Below are 18,289 nucleotides of genomic sequence, written 5' to 3'. Positions count from 1 at the left end.
AAATCCAACGCAGGATTACTCTTGCCAGCAGGTGCTACTTCGGACTGAGTAGGCAATTGAAAAGTAAAGTCCTCTCTCGACGAACAAAAACCAAACTCTATAAGTCGCTCATAATTCCCGTCCTGCTATATGGTGCAGAGGCTTGGACGATGACAACAACAGATGAGTCGACGTTGCGAGTTTTCGAGAGAAAAGTTCTGCGAAAGATTTATGGTCCTTTGCGCGTTGGCCACAGCGAATATCGCATTCGATGGAACGATGAGCTGTACGAGATATACGACGACATTAACATAATTCAGCGAATTGAAAGACAGCGGCTACGCTGGCTAGGTCATGTTGTCCGGATGGATGAAAACACTCCAGCTTTGAAAGTATTCGACGCAGTACCCGCCGCGGAAAGCAGAGGAAGAGGAAGACCTCCACTCCGGTGGAAGGACCAAGTGGAGAAGGACCTGGCCTCGCTTGGAATATCCAATTGGCGCCACGTAGCGAAGAGAAGAAACGGCTATAATCGCGTAAGCGGTGTCTACGCCAGTAAAGAAGAAGAAGAAGAAACGACTCTGAATATAATTGATATATACACATACATACATACATATGCATATTTTCTATATATTTTATTTCATGACGAATTCCTTAACATCTTTTGAAACATACATATAATAAAATTATGTTTGTATTAAAATAATCGATTTTTCGAATGTCAAGAACCGATTCTTAATCGACTTCGACTACTGGAGATCGATTCCGAAAAATCGATTATTTTATGAGAAAACTCGATTTTCGAGTAGAATCGGAATCGAGTTTACCATCCCTACTGGCAGCTATCGGGGCACGTATAAAACCACCGCACAATAACCACCACAAAAAAAATGATTTTTTTCCATGTAATTTATATGGAAAACAGAAAATTTGAAATAGGCACCTCTTAATATTAATATTAAGAGCTCATCTTTTGAGTGACTTTTTTTTACACATTTTCGAACGTTTTGAGCCTGTTTTTCAGTTGAAAAAAAAGGTTACCTCAGAATGACACACCCTAATATACATATAATTATGTGTACATGTAAACAAATATGACAGACCTTATAATGTTTGTAAATTTGTCTACATGCATGTATGTCAATATGTACACTCAATGCTTCATTCGAAATTTCCGTTGACACGGACAACCAATAGCGAAGCTCAAGTTGTGTTAAAGAGTCAAAGTGGCGGCAAATCGTCACAACATTGTATTCTTGGTAGAAAATCCGAGCTGAGCCGAAAAAACAAGCGAACGATCGCCGATTGTCACCGCTTCCCTTGCCGCTCTAACAGCTTTACCAACAAACTTGTGTAAATATGTATGTATGTATACACATATAAGTATGAGCGTGCATACATATCGACCCAGATTTTTGCAAGCCGCGTAAAAATATTTTTTACATTCCTTGACAAATACAGTCATTCCCGCTTATGTGCCACAATTGAAGATACAGATTTTTGTGATTTGTTAAAAATAAAAATATAATATGGCACATATGTAAGCGAATGCGGACATTTAAGCGAGTGGTACTTAAAACAATAATTTCTATGTATTTCAAAAAACAAACCATGAGATGGAGCAAGATATGGGCAGTTAAGAGGGATGATTTTCATTTAAGCGGAATACTACTTAACCGGGATTGACTGTACACATAAATCAGAGGAATATTGAACATTTTCTTTAATACATTTCTTGACTTGAGAATCGACAAATAAACTAAGTTGTCATTTATTCCTTCTCATACAAATATCAGAAATTGTTCAACTTATGATTTTTAGCTTTTGCCACCGTCGCGAAAAGACGCTTGTAGACAAAGGCATGCTCGGGGAGATGTAATGGTGTTTGTTTTTATGAATGAAGCAAGTTTGCATGTTGAAAGTGCGCTTGCGTTCATGAATGAAAATATTGTTGTTGTGTATTTTTCTACAAATTTGGGCATCGACTATTTGGCTGCCATATTGACTTCTGACGCTGCTGATGCTAATAGAGATGATTGTTGTTGTTGTAGAACAATATTTGTAGTTTATGCGGGTGACATACATATGTATCTACATTGGAACGCATGTGAGTATGTATGTTGTGTATGCATTATTTGTGTGGGAATGTCATACGCACATATTTACATGTGTACGCATATACATACATAAGTATTTATGATGCTATTTGAAATCATTGTTGTTTTTGTAAAGCAATGTTTGTAGTTTTTGTGGGTGACATATTTACATGTGTACTCATATTATATGTTGGTTTGTGTATACATTATTTGTTCGGCAATGTCGTACACATATGCATGTACATATAGAGCAATGTGCGCACACTTTTTATTGATAAATGATAACATCACGATTTGAATTTGAAGTGTACTTACATATGTATGTATGTAATTATGTGATAATATGTACATAGATGCGTATGAAAATTTAAATGAAATATAAATTACATACATATAATATTATATAGCATATCCACATACATACATATGTATGTACATACATTCACATTTGTGAATTTATAATATATTATGAAACATATGAAATATTTAAAATGTAGCTCTTATTTGTACATTAACTACAAATATTACTTTGAAAATGGCATAATTGTGTGATAACGTTATCAATTTTGAATGAATTCAGAAAAATTCGCAAAATGATATTCATATCAATTAATATGATGGCATGTAAGCATATACAAATATAAACAAAAGGCCAACATACATACATATGTCTGTAATAGCAATGCATGTTTCTGAGCATAACTTTCAATGAATACTCAGCTCTGTTCACGCGCCACTGTTAAATATTTCTCCTTCTTAGCTATGTAGTTGTGGTGAAACACGTTCATCGCATTTTGTTAGCTTTTGACAGTTTACACGCTTGTCCGTTGTTGGACCTTCTCTATAAATATACGTTCTCTGACTATACTTTTGCGGGAAATTTTGCTTTTCTTTTTTAATTCCAAGAAAAGTGCGGCTGAGGACCCGTCCACGCTTTACTGAGGCGACACATACATACATAGATAATACTATTACTCTACTACTACCATCTATATGATTTCTATTAGGTATTAAAAAATATAGAATTTTTGTAAGCAACTTGTGTTAGTTTACAAAAAAATGGATCATAAAGCATTTCGTGTGTTAATTAAGCATTGCTTTTTGAGGGAATAAGGGAAAACACTTTTGCACCGTTTTTATACAATAAAGTCTTAAATCTACAACAACAACATTTGATCAACTTCTTGGTTGAAATTAAATTTAAAATCTAAATAAAATATATACAGAAAATTAACCAAAATGCATTTGCTTAACTTGCCTAAATGGGCGGGCTGGTCCTGCTGTGTCGAAATAATAGTAAGGAAATGTAGAGAAACTTAAAACAAAGAATAAATACGACAAGTGAAGGCAGACTAATATGGGCACAAACTGCAACTGAATATATATTTGGAAGTTTATTGCTTTTTTACTGTTAATTTAGAAAAACTTAAATATTATTTAACAAGAAGAAATGTTGTCTGTGCAAGTTAACATAAGCTGCCCTTTGCCAACAATAAAGTCCGCGCGTGGCCTGAGTCAGCGAATCCACATTCTCACGCTGGCAGCTAGCAGTTAACATAAGCAGCACTTTGTCAACAACAAAGTCCGCGCGTGGCCTGAGTCAACGAATTCACATTCCCACGCTGACGGGTAAGGCACAGCGGTAGCGGCAAACTGCCAACGCAAGCGTCGGCGTCGTATCCGCTGCAATAACTCTACAACTACTACTAACAACGAATTTAGTTAAGACATTAGCTTTAGAATGTAAAAGTCAGTTTGTAACAGAGAACTCATCAGACAGCATGATCTGATTAATAAAGCGATAATAATAAAGAAACAAGCCGGTTATTCGTAATTGGCGCCCAACTATATGGGAATAAAAAAATTAAAGTTCGATAAAAAATAGTAAAACTATTCGGAAACAAAAATTAAAGTTCGATAAAAAATAGTAAAAACGATTCGGAAATAAAAAGCTCGATAAAAAATAGTAAAAAAACTATTCGGGAAAAAAACTACGGACAGGGCAAGGAGGAGACGTCACAAAAAAAAAGGAATCACGGACCAAAGGGGATCGAAAATTTCTACAAAAAATTAAACATAAGAATTAAGATTCAAAAATATGTAAGTAGAGTGCAAAAAATATAGTATGTTGAATTGCTCTAATAAAAAAAGTAGCTAAAAAAGAAAACTTGTGTTAAATATAGCTGTAAATCTTTGCACGAGATCTTGAGAAATAAATTTTGGTCAGGCCAGCTTATTGGTATCAGTTTTACTTCAAGCTCATGAGTGATCAGGACCTGGACAAAATATTCGAGAGCCTTATCGGAATAGAAGTTAGTAAAAGACAACAATAGGGATACTACAGAAAATTGGTGGACAGAATATAGAGTGGCAGACAAAAGACAAGAAATGGCGCTGGAACCAGACCAATTAAGGGCATTAGTGGAAAGTGAAGTTTGTAGTGCACTTGCCACTCAAAGAGAAAATTTCGAACAAAAGCTTGCAAGTATTAATCAACGACTAAATGACGTTAAAATCAACACACCGAACATAGAAACATATAGGGAAACAGAAATTGTACTCGTGATTAGATGTGAGGAGCCACTCGATATTGTAAAGTCCTTACCGGACTTCGACGGTAAGCAGAAGAATTATGTATCGTGGCGGCAGGCGGCACACACCGCCTACTAAGTTTTTGAAGGCTATGAAGGTAGCAGCAAACATTATCAAGCTGTTGCCATCATTAGGAATAAAATTAAAGGTCCGGCCGACATGGTTCTGGCCTCATTTAATACCGTTCTAAATTCTAAGGCCATAATTAATCGACTCGATTTTAGTTATTCCGACGAACAACCAATTTACTTGATCGAACAGGAGATGTCAACTCTCCGCCAAGGAAGTTTGTTACTACTACAATATTACGACGAGGTAGAGAAAAAGTTAACCCTTTTAACTAACAAAAGGATAATGACTTTCGAAAAATCAATTGCTGCATCACTAAACGAAAAAAACAGAATGGATGCATTACGCGTATTTATTTCAGGGACTAAGAAACCCCTTAGTGTTGTGTTATTCTCAGCCCGGCCTAAAGATCTACCTTCGGCTCTAGCGTTAGCACAGGAGGTGGAATCTAACCATGAGCGATACCAGTTCGCAAGCACATATGCCAGGAGCCTGGAAGACAAAGCCCAAAGGCTAAATATAGAGCAATCTAGGCAAAAAGGTACAAGTAGTAGATATCAGACAAATGACACGTATCTTGCAAAAAATCCCCATTTTAACAGAACGCGGGACTTCAACAGCAGGACTCCGCCGAAACTAGAGCCAGTACAGCCAATGGACGTTGATACCTCGCAACGCTTCAGAGAACCTACAGCACAACAGAAAAATAGTGGATACTCATCTCAATATCCTAATAATCAAAATCAAAAATACGGACAGACAGTGAAGAGACCAAGTAATGGTTCTGCAAAATTCACAGGACCAAAACAACAACGGGTTAACTACCTGCTAAACGTAAATTCTACTTCTAATCAAGAAGATACGACGTATCATGAGGTAGCAAACTCAGAGGCCTCATCAATCGAAGACGACCTTACTGAACCTAACCAGTTAAACTTTTTAGACAGGATTCCTTGCTACCGTTCATTGAAAGAACAATTGCAGGGAGAAAACTAAAATTATTGATTGATACGGGGGCATCAAAGAACTATATAAAGCCTCTAAAAGTGCTTAAGCACATAGCACCTGTCGAAAATTCTTTTTTGGTAAAGTCAATCCATGGCTTTACTCACATTAAAGAAAAATGCACGGTAAACCTTTTCGACACAAACAGTACCTTTTTTATGCTCCCGTCTCCTTCAACGTTCGACGGAATAGTAGGTCTGGATTTGCTAACGCAAATAAACGCAACAATAGATCTAAAATCAAAAAAAAAATAATAACTAATAATGGCTCAGAACAAATAAAGTTTTTAAAGTATGCAAATGTGAATTTCACACGAGTAGAGGATATAGAAGTCCCCGAGGTTGTAAGGGGCAAATTTCAGAAAATGGTGAAAAATTTATTACGCGTTTTTTCTGATCCTAATGAGACCCTACCATTTAACACAAATATTGTCGCCACTATTCGCACCGAAAGTGACGACCCGGTGTATTCTAAGCTATACCCTTATCCAATGGGTGTAGCGGAATTCGTGAATACTGAAATTCGCGATTTACTAAAAAATGGTATTATCCGACCGTCTAGGTCACCATACAACAACCCAATATGAGTTGTAGATAAAAAAAGAATGGACGAACAAGGCAATGTGAAGAAACGTCTTGTAATAGACTTCCGAAAATTAAACGAAAAAACCATCGATGACAAATATCCCATCCCCAATGTAACCGTAATACTATCAAATCTAGGAAAGGTCAAGCATTTCACAACACTCGACCTGAAATCGGGCTTCCACCAAATAACTCTCGCAGAATCCGATAGGGAAAAGACCGCTTTCTCGGTAGGCAACGGAAAATACGAATTCTGCAGGCTTCCTTTTGGTTTGAAGAATGCGCCCAGAATTTTTCAAAGAGCTATCGACGACGTATTGAGAGAACAAATAGGAAAGTCCTGTTACGTTTACGTCGATGACGTTATTATCTTTTCAGAAACCGAAGAAAAACATGTGGAGCGTATCGAGTGGGTGTTAAAAAGGTTACATGAACCTAATATGAGAATTTCGCGCGAGAAATCACAACTTTTTAAGGAAAGCGTTGAATACTTAGGCTTTGTTGTGTCTAGGGGAGGCATTAAAACGAGCCGCAGCAAAGTAGATGCTATACATAACTACAAGAAACCCGCCACTCTTTTCAATGTCAGATCCTTTCTAGGTTTAGCAAGCTACTATCGTTGCTTTATTAAGGACTTTGCGGCAATAGCAAAGCCTTTCACAGATATTTTGAAAGGAGAAAACGGCAAGGTTAGCGCCACACAATCGAAAAAGATTAAAGTGGAATTAGACGAAAAACAATCACTTCTTATTCTTCTTAATTGGCGTAGACACCGCTTATGCGATTATAGCCGAGTCAACAACAGCGCGCCAGTCGTTTCTTCTTTTCGCTACGTGGCGCCAATTGGATATTCCAAGCGAGGCCAGGTCCTTCTCCACTTGGTGCTTCCAACGGAGTGGAGGTCTTCCTCTTCCTCTGCTTCCCGCGGCGGGTACTGCGTCGAATACTTTCAGAGCTGGAGTGTTTGCGCCCAACCGGACAACATGACCTAGCCAGCGTAGCCGCTGTCTTTTAATTCGCTGAACTATGTCAATGTCGTCGTATATCTCGTACAGCTCATCGTTCCATCGAATGCGATATTCGCCGTGGTCAACGCGCAAAGGACCATAAATCTTTCGCAGAACTTTTCTCTCGCAACGTCGACTCATCTGTTGTTGACATCGTCCAGGCCTCTGCACCATATAACAGGACGGGTATTATGAGTGACTTATAGAGTTTGGTTTTTGTTTGTCGAGAGAGGACTTTGCTTCTTAATTGCCTACTTAGTCCGAAGTAGCACCTGTTGGCAAGAGTTATCCTGCGTTGGATTTCTAGGCTGACATTGTTGGTGGTGTTTACGCTGGTTCCAAGATAGACGAAATTATCTACAACTTCAAAGTTATGACTGTCAACAGTGACGTGAGTCCAAGTCGCGAGTGCGACGACTGTTTGTTTGATGACAGGAGATATTTCGTCTTGCCCTCGTTCACTGCCAGACCCATTTGTTTTGCTTCCTTGTACAGTCTGAAGAAAGCAGAACTAACAGCGCGAGTGCTAAGGCCGATGATATCAATATCACCGGAATACGCCAGCAGCTGTACACTCTTATAAAAGATTGTACCTGCTCGATTAAGTTCTGCAGCTTGAACTATTTTCTCCAGCAGCAGATTGAAAAAGTCGCACGATAGGGAGTCGCCTTGTCTGAAACCTCGTTTGGTATCGAACGGCTCGGAGAGGTTCTTCCCGATCCTGACAGAGCTTTTGGTGCCGCTCAACGTCAGTTTACACAGCCGTATCAGTTTTGCGGGGATACCAAATTCAGACATCGCGGCATAAAGGCAGCTCCTTTTCGTGCTGTCGAAAGCAGCTTTGAAATCGACGAATAGGTGGTGAGTGTCGATTCTCTTTTCACGGGCCTTTTCCAAGATTTGGCGCATGGTGAATATCTGGTCGGTTGTTGATTTACCAGGTCTGAAGCCACACTGATAAGGTCCAACCAGTTTGTTGACGGTGGGCTTTAATCTTTCACACAATACGCTCGATAGAACCTTATATGCAATGTTGAGGAGGCTAATCCCACGGTAGTTGGCGCCGATTGTGGGGTCTGCTATTTTATGGATTGGGTAGAGCACACTTAAATTCCAATCGTTGGGCATGCTTTCGTCCGACCATATTTTACAAAGAAGCTGATGCATGCCCCTTATCAGTTCTTCGCCGCCGTGTTTGAATAGCTCGGCCGGCAATCCGTCGGCCCCTGCCGCTTTGTTGTTCTTCAGGCGGGCAATTGCTATTCGAACTTCTTCATGGCCGGGTAATGGAACGTCTGCTCCATCGTCATCGATTGGGGAATCGGGTTCGCCTTCTCCTGGTGTTATACGTGCACTGCCTTTCAGCAGGCTGGAGAAGTGTTCTCTCCATAATCTAAGTATGCTCTCGGTAACTAGATCACCTTTGGGGGTTCTACAAGAGTATGCTCCGGTCTTGAAACCTTCTGTAAGCCGCCGCATTTTTTCGTAGAATTTTCGAGCATTACCCCTTTCGGCCAGCTTATCAAGCTGTTTGTACTTACGCATTTCGGCCTCTTTCTACTTCTGTCTGCAAATGCGTCTTGCTTCCCTCTTCAACTCTCGGTATCTATCCCATCCAGCACGTGTTGTGGTCGATCGTAACGTTGCGTGGTAGGCAGCCTGTTTTCTCTCCGCTGCGACACGGCACTCCTCGTCGTACCAGCTGTTCTTTTGCACTTTCCGAAAACCAATGGTTTCGGTTGCAGCTGTACGTAAGGAGTTTGAAATGCCGTCCCACAGTTCCCTTATACCGAGTTGTTGATGAGTGCTCTCAGAGAGCAGGAGTGCAAGCCGAGTAGAAAAACGTTCGGCTGTCTGTTGTGATTGCAGCTTCTCGACGTCGAACCTTCCTTGTGTTTGTTGGCGTGCGTTTTTTGCTGCACAGAGGCGGGTGCGAATTTTGGCTGCAACAATATAGTGGTCCGAGTCGATGTTAGGACCTCGGAGCGCACGCACATCTAAAACACTGGAGACGTGTCTTCCGTCTATCACAACATGATCGATCTGGTTGGTGGTTTTTCGATCCGGAGACAGCCAGGTAGCTTGATGTATCTTCTTATGCTGGAATCTAGTACTACAGATAACCATATTTCGGACCCCGGCGAAGTCGATCAGCCTCAACCCATTTGGGGATGTTTCCGACCGTAGTGCCAAAGATACCTTCTTTGCCCACCCTGGCGTGTAAGTCGCCAAGCACGATTTTGACATCGTGGCGGGGGCATCTCTCATAAGTGCGCTCCAAGCACTCATAAAAAGCATCTTTGGTCACATCGTCCTTCTCTTCCGTCGGGGCGTGGGCGCAAATCAGCGATATGTTGAAGAACCTCGCTTTGATACAGATTGTGGCTAGACGTTCATTCTCCGGAGTGAATGATAGTACTCGGCGACGGAGTCTCTCTCCCATCACGAATCCAAAACCAAACTTGCGCCCCTTTAAATGGCCACTGTAGTAAATGTCACAAGGACCTACTCGTTTCTGTCCTTGTCCCGTCCATCGCATTTCTTGGACGGCGGTGATGTCAGCCTTTATCTTTACGAGGACATCTACCAGCTGGGCAGTGGCACCTTCCCAATTAAGGGACCGGACATTCCAGGTGCATGCCCTCAAATCATAGTCCTTATTTCGTTTACCATGGTCGTCATCAAAAGGGGGGTCTCTCATCCGAGGCTGTTTGTTGTTTTTCATTGGGGGTGTTTTTTACGTGGCGGGTACCAACCCCAGCGCACAACCCTATGTAGGGGATATTCGGCTTCTCACTTTAGCTCGCCTTCAAACGGATGTTCTTAGGCTACCCAGAGGATACTTGGTCAAAGACCGGAAGTCGTGAGCTGCTTGAGTCATATGTAAAAGAATCGTTTCTGGCCACTCCCAAGTGAATGGCGATCAGAGAACTTTCCTCACTTGCGTGAACTTCTACACATGACTCAATCACTTGCTTTTAACAAATTGAAGGAAGTCCTTACATCGGAGGATGTTATGTTACTCTACCATTTGATCTAACGACAGACGCTTCGTCTTTGGGTATAGGGGCAGTACTGTCACAAGACAATTGGCCAATCACCTTTATTTCAAGGACTTTGGAAGATCGTGAGTGAAACTTCGCAACTAACGAACGCGTGTTACTTGTCATAGTCTGGGCCCTAAAAAGCCTTAGAATCTATCTCTATGGCATTAAAAATTTAAACATTTTTACAGACCATCAGCCACTTACGTTTGCGGTTTCAGACCGAAACCCAAATGCCAAAATTAAACGCTGGAAAGCGTTTATCGACGAGCACAACGCTAAAATTTTTTACAAACCGGGCAAGGAAAATCATGTTGCTGACGCGCTATCACGACAGAACATCCACGTTCTAGAGGAGGATGCCCAATCAGATTTGGCTACAGTCCACAGCGAAATGTCACTATCCTATACGATAGAAGAACTGAGAAACCATTAAATTGCTTCCGAAACCAAATCGTTTTAGAAGAAGCAGACATGACTTTAAGACGGAATTTCATATACTTTGGCAATAAAACTCGTCATATAATTCAATTTACAAATAGGAAGCACCTTATTGAGGAGATAAAAATAGCTGTAAACCCAAATGTGGTAAATGCCATACATTGCGATCTACCAACATTGGCCAGCATACAACATGAATTGGTAAGGAGTTTTCCGTCAACTAAGTTTTGGCACTGCAAAAACATGGTGTCTGATATTGTCAACAAAAACGAGCAGAGGGAGATTGTTGTTGCTGAGCACAATCGAGCTCACAGAGCAGCCCAGGAGAATATTAAACAAATCCTCTGCGATTACTATTTCCCAAAGATGACAAATTTGGCGAATGAAGTTGTCGCGAATTGTAGGATCTGTGGTAAGGCCAAATACGACAGACACCCACGTAAGCAGAAACATGGTGTAACTCCAACCCCCTCCTATATCGGGGAAATGTTGCACATTGATATCTTTTCGACAGATAACAGGTATTTTCTTACCTGTCTGGACAAATTCTCAAAATTTGCGGTGGTGCAGCCTATACCTTCTCGAACAATTGTGGATGTAAAGGTCCCAATCATTCAGTTAATGAATATATTTCCAAACACAAAAACAATTTATTGTAATAATGAAGCTTCTGTAAATTCTGAAACGATAACCACATTGTTGAGGAATAGTTTTGGTGTAGACATCATAAACGCACCACCCCTTCATAGCACCTCGAACGGGCAGGCTGAACGCCTCCATAGTACACTTTTGGAGATAGCCAGATGGTTGAAACTGGACAGAAAAATTAACGAGACGACAGACCTCATATTAATGGCAACAACTAAATACAATCGAACGATTCACTCGGTGACCAATATGAAACCAATCGAAATACTTCACGCCAACCCACCCGAACTGAGGAATGAGATAACCATGAAAATAATGAAGGCTCAACAAGCACAAATGGATAGGAATAACCCCTCCAGACGGAATAGAGTATTCGACGTGGGGGAAAGAGTATTGGTAAAGACTAACAGACGACTCGGAAATAAATTATCCCCTTTACATGATGAGGAGAAAGTTGAAGCAGACTTGGGAACCACGGTTCTCATAAAAGGGAGGGTGGTCCACAAGGACAACCTAAAGTAAGGGAAAATTCTTAGCATATTTTAGAATTATTTAAATAGCATAGGATAAATTATTTAAGCTTCTTTCACACTATCTTTCAGGATACTGATTGCGATACTCCTTATTCAAACGACGACGGCAAAATTGACCGACTATTCGACTTCCGACTACATACCGATTCAGGATGGTGACGCGACGATTTGGGAGGAATTTGGCTATCTAAGGCATACAACTAATCTTACAATATACAAGGGAATAGTTGAGGACGCCAAAAGCTTAACAACGCAATTCCCTCTATCCCATATGAGAATGTTACTCGACGCAGACATTGCACATATAAAGGTGCTTCTGACAACACTGGACATCCATCACAGGCAGGCTAGGAGCATTAACGTTTTGGGTACTGCCCTAAAGGTTATCGCAGGTACGCCTGACTTTGACGATTTCGAAAACTTAAAGTTTCGACAACAGGAACTCGTAGACTCAGAGCGAAATCTTGTAGAAATGAACAAAAGAATACAAGAAAAGATAAATGAACTGACGGAAACGGTTAACCACATCATTAAAAACTCAAAAGCTGGACAAATCGACACTGGTCACTTGTAAGAAATGTTGCTTGCAAGAAATAGGATCATTATAAATGAAATTGAAATTTTAATTTCAACTACTACCCTTGCAAAGATAGGGATAATAAATCCCATGTTGTTAAACTCAAATGATATAAAAAACATTATTGAAATGCACTCTACAAACACAACTATCACTGATTTAATGGAGGTATCATATATTAAGGTTCTATTAGACGGTAATCTTCTACATCATCCAACGTGCGCGCAGCAGCTTCATTCTGGTAATGTTGCCCACTGCAGCACTCGCCCTAGCCACTTTGAACCAATTATGGTGGTCGATGATGGCATAATCATCATTAACGATAATACTTTCCTTCGAAAATGATGAATGATGATAAATTAAAATAAATTAAAAAAATTACCAGGATCAGCAACGACGGCGCTCCTCAATATAACCAGTCATCAAAAGATTTTGAGTCTTCCATACCTTCACAAGATAAGTATGGAAAACCTGCGTTTTATCGGGAAAATCGAAGAGAGGACTATGATAGGACCAACGATACCAGGTCTCACTAGCATTGTCATACTAATTTCCTGTTACGGTCTAATTAAACTATACCGAGAGCGAAAAAGAAGACGCAAATCCCAGAATCTTCAGAACGTCATAAACAATCTTAAGAAGTCCGTGGACGGCCTTCATTTAGAAGGGGAGGAGTTAACATAAGCTGCCCTTTGTCAACAATAAAGTCCGCGCGTAGCCTGAGTCAGCGAATCCACATTCTCACGCTGGCAGCTAGCAGTTAACATAAGCAGCACTTTGTCAACAACAAAGTCCGCGCGTGGCCTGAGTCAACGAATTCACATTCCCACGCTGACGGGTAAGGCACAGCGGTAGTGGCAAACTGCCAACGCAAGCGTCGGCGTCGTATCCACTGCAATAACTCTACAACTACTACTAACAACGAATTGCGGGACACAACAACTAAGACAAGGTGCAGGGACTTATTTAAGACATTAGCTTTAGAATGTAAGAGTCAGTTTGTAACAGAGAACTCATCAGACAGCATGATCTGATTAATAAAGCGATAATAATAAAGAAACAAGACGGTTATTTGTAATTTGCACACGTCCGTTCGGCAAGACGGTTTGTAGAAAAAAGGGAAGCTTACAGCTAGAATGAAAAAGGTAGTACAGCGTTGCTAAAGGATAGTGTTTTAAACGTAGCAAAGGGTTGCTTATAAGCGGTGAATACGGCGTTGCGACATATATATATATATATATCTGTGGACATTTGACAAAACAACCTCTTTCAAAAAAGCAAATTTTACAGGAGAACGAAAAAACATGTTTAAAGCTTTGCAGTAGATATAAATTTTACTATTAAAGGACGAAGTCAATTTAAACTGGATGCAGATCAATAAAGACGCGTTTTCAATCAATTGATTTAAATTAAATATTTTACTTTTCTAGATAAATATAAATCAAATAAATAAGACTTATTGTCAAATGCTTTTTCTTACTGAAAATCAACTTACCTCATACAAGCTGTTTTGTCAAATTTGATTTGTGCAAAAAAAAATTCCTTTTTTTTCTTATCTTGACTTGAAAAGCTTTTTTTTTTAGATATGGATTTGACAAAAGAACTTCAATCGAAAGAAGTTATTTTGTCAAACGCCAATTTCTGATTTTACTCAGACGATATATAGAGACAAGCTTTTTTGATAAATGTACGTTATGATTTTACGTTTGAAATTCCAACTTATTCGAGACAAGCTCTTTTGTCACCCCGAAAATTTGAAAAATTACGAAAGAAGTTGTTTTGATGACTCCATAATTTTTGAACTAACGGTCCTAGGACAATGGCGATAAGACAGAAAAACGCGCCTTGAAAATTCATACATATGATAAAAATCCTGGAAAATTGTCTTATTTTGAGAGAAGTTGTTTTGTCATATGTCCACAGATATATATATATATATATATAACAGCATTATAAGCAAATCGATTGAAACATTCAAATAAATTCATATCGCTCAATTGCTGCAAGACCGGCATAAATCAAAAAACGTGAATTTTGAGTTAATGCTGCAGAATTGTTCGTTATATCATACTTCATGTTGAGTGAAAAATTCATATGAATACCTCTTATATGCTCCGCTTGAGAAGAGGTGTAAAGTTGGAGTCACCGTGTAAGGTTGTAGTCAGTTGAAAACTTTAAACGCGTTTTCTGGAGAATCGATTTTTTGACTTATGCCGGTCTTGCAGCAAATTAGCGATATACATAAATGAACACACAAAATTATTCAAATTTTATTAAAATGTCATCTGATGATATTGTTCAAATTGTGTTCATAAAAAAGTTCTTTTGAATAATCGGAATATTTTTGTGAATTATAAACTAATGAATGGAAGCGGGCAAAGGTGAAAAATATCGGCAATAGTACCAGCGAAAAAATAAAAAAAAACACAAATCTGAAAAGTGTTGTCCGTCAAATAAACTAGCCTACGATAAAAAAAAATAATGAAAGTAACCATCAAGAATATGCTTGTGAAATCCCTAAAAGAAAGCAAATTAATAGGAAAAGATCAATAGGGGTTAGAAGAAAACACTCATAAAAAGCGACTAAATATTTTTATAAATTTTTTTTTTTGGAATTAGAAAAAACATTTGAAACAGTGGATCAGATATTCTGACGAAAACTTAAACGGTGGGAATTCGTAAAAACGAGCTGAAGTAGTTTCTTGACATATAGAAAGCAACAATTAGTCATAGAATCTTTCAAATCGAATGAAATGCTATTTCCTTCAGGATTAGCAAAAGGCAATAGTATTACTGAGATACATATATAAACGATATTATTGATACAGCAAAATTACTACAATATTAAAATTTGATTGTTTGCAGATGATTGAAAATTACAAAACGATGTTTTATATAAATTGTTATGTGCAAATATTTTAAAATTTAATGTACGAGGTGTGTTCAAGAAGTATCGCGAATTTGGAGTTTATTCAAAAATTATTTATTTATTCATGAATATCTATTTTGTCCCCTTCAAAGTAATCCCCATGAGATATTATACACTTGTGCCAACGGTTTTTCCAATCTTCGAAGCACTTCAAAAAATCATTTTTTTTATCTTCTTCAGCTCCTCCTCGATGCCGTCTTTATCTCGTCAAGAGAAGCGTAACGTCGTCCTTTCATGGGCCTCTTCAGTTTAGGGAACAAAAAAAAGTCACAGGGGGCCAGATATGGGGAATACGGTGGCTACGGCATCATTAGTGTGTTGTTTTTGCCCAAAAAGTCGCGCACAAACAACAATGTGTGAGCAGGGGCGTTATCGTGGTGCAATTGTTTTGATAGGTAAAAATCGAAGACGATCCAAAACACGTGCAAGCAAAGCAGCTGTCAACAATTAAATGAACATTCAAAATGGCCGAGCTTGCCGGCATAAGTGAGAGACATGAGTACCAACATAATGCCACAAAAAATTCGAAATTCGAATATACGTAACCCACGAAAATACAAAATTCGCGATACTTTTTGAACATACCTCGTATGTAACAAACACAAAATGCATGATTATTGAAAGAAAAACTACAAGCGAGCGTAATATATTTAAACTAAAAGTAAACAATGAAATAAAAGAACTTTTAAAATATCTAAAATATACAGTGACTCACACGTCTAACCGGATGCGTGCATTGCCAATGATGACACCCTCTAATCATATAGTGAACATCTTAAGAATGATACACATGATCCATCAAATTAAAGGAAAAATCGTCTCGAAAAATCGTTATTCTTGGGAACTTAAAATAGTAATAAATTTATTCATTGCGTAAAATTTGAAGAAATAACTCGCAACATACAAAATTCTTTCCATACGCAATGCATGCATCCGGTTAGACGTGTGAGTCATTGTATAGGCATTGTAATTAATAACAAGCTTAAATTCAACGAACACAGCAAAGTCAAATCATTATACAATATGTGCAAAATTGTTTTTCTCTATAACTTGTGAGCGGCTAACGGCACAACAGACATTTTTTGTAATTACTTTATGGATTAGCATCATTTAAAAGGTTATGCCTGCACCGCATTCATAGCGCCGTTATTTTGAATGAAGTAAGTGGAAACTACATATGAAATATTTATATGTTATATAATGAACTATTTGTTTTCTGACTGGTACCAGAGAATATGAAGTAATATAGAATGCGCATCATGGCAAATGACAAAATTTCAGTTTCGGGTGCGGGCGGTAAGCAACAGGGGGAATTTGGTTAGCAGAACTTGAACAACGGAATTTTGTTAAATTTCATATTCTTTACATTGCGAAAATTTGCATGAAGTTGAACTTTTGGAACGTCGCGCCTATTCGTAAATTCTTGTTGCCTATTCTTAATATGTCGTGTTTTTGTTGTTGGCTTCTTGAAAGAAGCAATGGTTTGTATTTGCGATCAAGTCTGTTTTTGTATTTGCGAGTAAAATCAAAAATGCAGAAGCAATGACGCTTTGCAGTGTATATTTCAAAAGAATTTTAGCATTGAATAGACTTTTGTTTTTGAATATGCTCTGGTTAGAGAATGTGTGTATATGTTAATATGCGATTGATCTTCTACGTGAATGGATGTATGCTCCCTTGTGTTTGAAACAAATTTTGATTTTTGTTTGTATACATATCTATATTTTGACGTGGTCGATCCCAATTTAAAATTTTTACAAATATTTTTAAAAATAGTGCAAGATCGGGAATTAAATGTTGTGTGCGCAGTTGCCAAAAATCAAAAAGATACCGGCCCAATTTAAAATTATTTAAATTTCCCGCTGCCGATCTTATTTTCGGTCAAATTTGGCGGGAAAAATGCAATGTTGCAAATGAAGATTATGACAAAAAACTTTATATTTGTCATAATCACTTCAGCACCACGTTCATCGGGAAAAAAAATTTTAAAAAATTATGCAATTCCAACATTAAATTTGAATGAAGATCATTTATTTTCTGATGAAGACCTTGTGGAACCAGATATTCCCTCGAAGCGACCCCACTGGGATGATGTTATGTGCAATAACTGTGAAAAAATACAAGAATATCTATTATAATATATTTATAGAAAAAAATACAGCAATTTATTAAAGAAATTTAGAAAAATCAAAGCAAAGCTGAGAACTAAGGAACTCCCTGTTTTGAAATCTAGAAAGGCAAATTTAAGGATGTTGCAAAACTCAATTGACTCTTTAAAAAATATAAGTTCTGAGTCCAAAACATTTTGCAAGCTGCTGGTAAGCACGAGGCTAAAGGGATATTCTGATGATGTCAAATATTTGGCACAAAATATATTTTGTATTTCACAGTCAACTTATTCCTTTCTAAGGAATAAATTAAATTTAAATTTGCCACACATAAGCACTTTAAATCGGTGGGCTCCAATAAAATTCCTTCAACCTGGTATCAAAAATGTCGCCTTCGATTCCATCAAGAGTATGTGTTTAGAATTAAAAGAAAAAAATGAAAATCACTTGGTACTTTTGATGGACGAAATGGCAATTCGAAAGGAATTAAGATATAATTCAAAACTGGATTTGATTGACGGATTTGAATGTACAGGCTTCGAGAGAACAAATAAAATTGGTAAGCAGGTATGCGTTTTTATGCTGAAATCAATGTTCTCTAATTGGAGCTCAATTTTAAATTATTTTGTTTCTGAGAACGGATTAACCTCAAATATTTTATGTGGAATTATTAA

The 18,289-nt window shown here is 38.3% G+C and overlaps 1 protein-coding gene across 5 annotated transcripts in view; it reads right to left on the bottom strand.

The window, feature by feature from the left end:
• The window catches only part of LOC105224069 (cyclin-dependent kinase 5 activator 1), a 325,563-nt gene that overhangs the window by 127,360 nt on the left and 179,914 nt on the right, over positions 1-18,289 (bottom strand). Inside the window, exon 2 of one of the 5 annotated variants that reach the window (XM_049462392.1) lies at positions 17,556-17,614. The exons of the other annotated variants lie outside the window; for them this stretch is intronic. The gene's annotated coding sequence lies outside the window, so the exon portion shown is untranslated. The remainder of the gene's footprint in view (positions 1-17,555; positions 17,615-18,289) is intronic. 5 annotated transcript variants of the gene reach the window in all.

This window comes from Bactrocera dorsalis, chromosome 1 (genome assembly GCF_023373825.1).
Source record: "Bactrocera dorsalis isolate Fly_Bdor chromosome 1, ASM2337382v1, whole genome shotgun sequence".
NCBI classification, from domain to species: Eukaryota; Metazoa; Arthropoda; class Insecta; order Diptera; family Tephritidae; genus Bactrocera; species Bactrocera dorsalis.
Note: the sequence above shows the minus strand (reverse complement) of the source record. Positions and strands in the feature narration are given on the sequence as shown.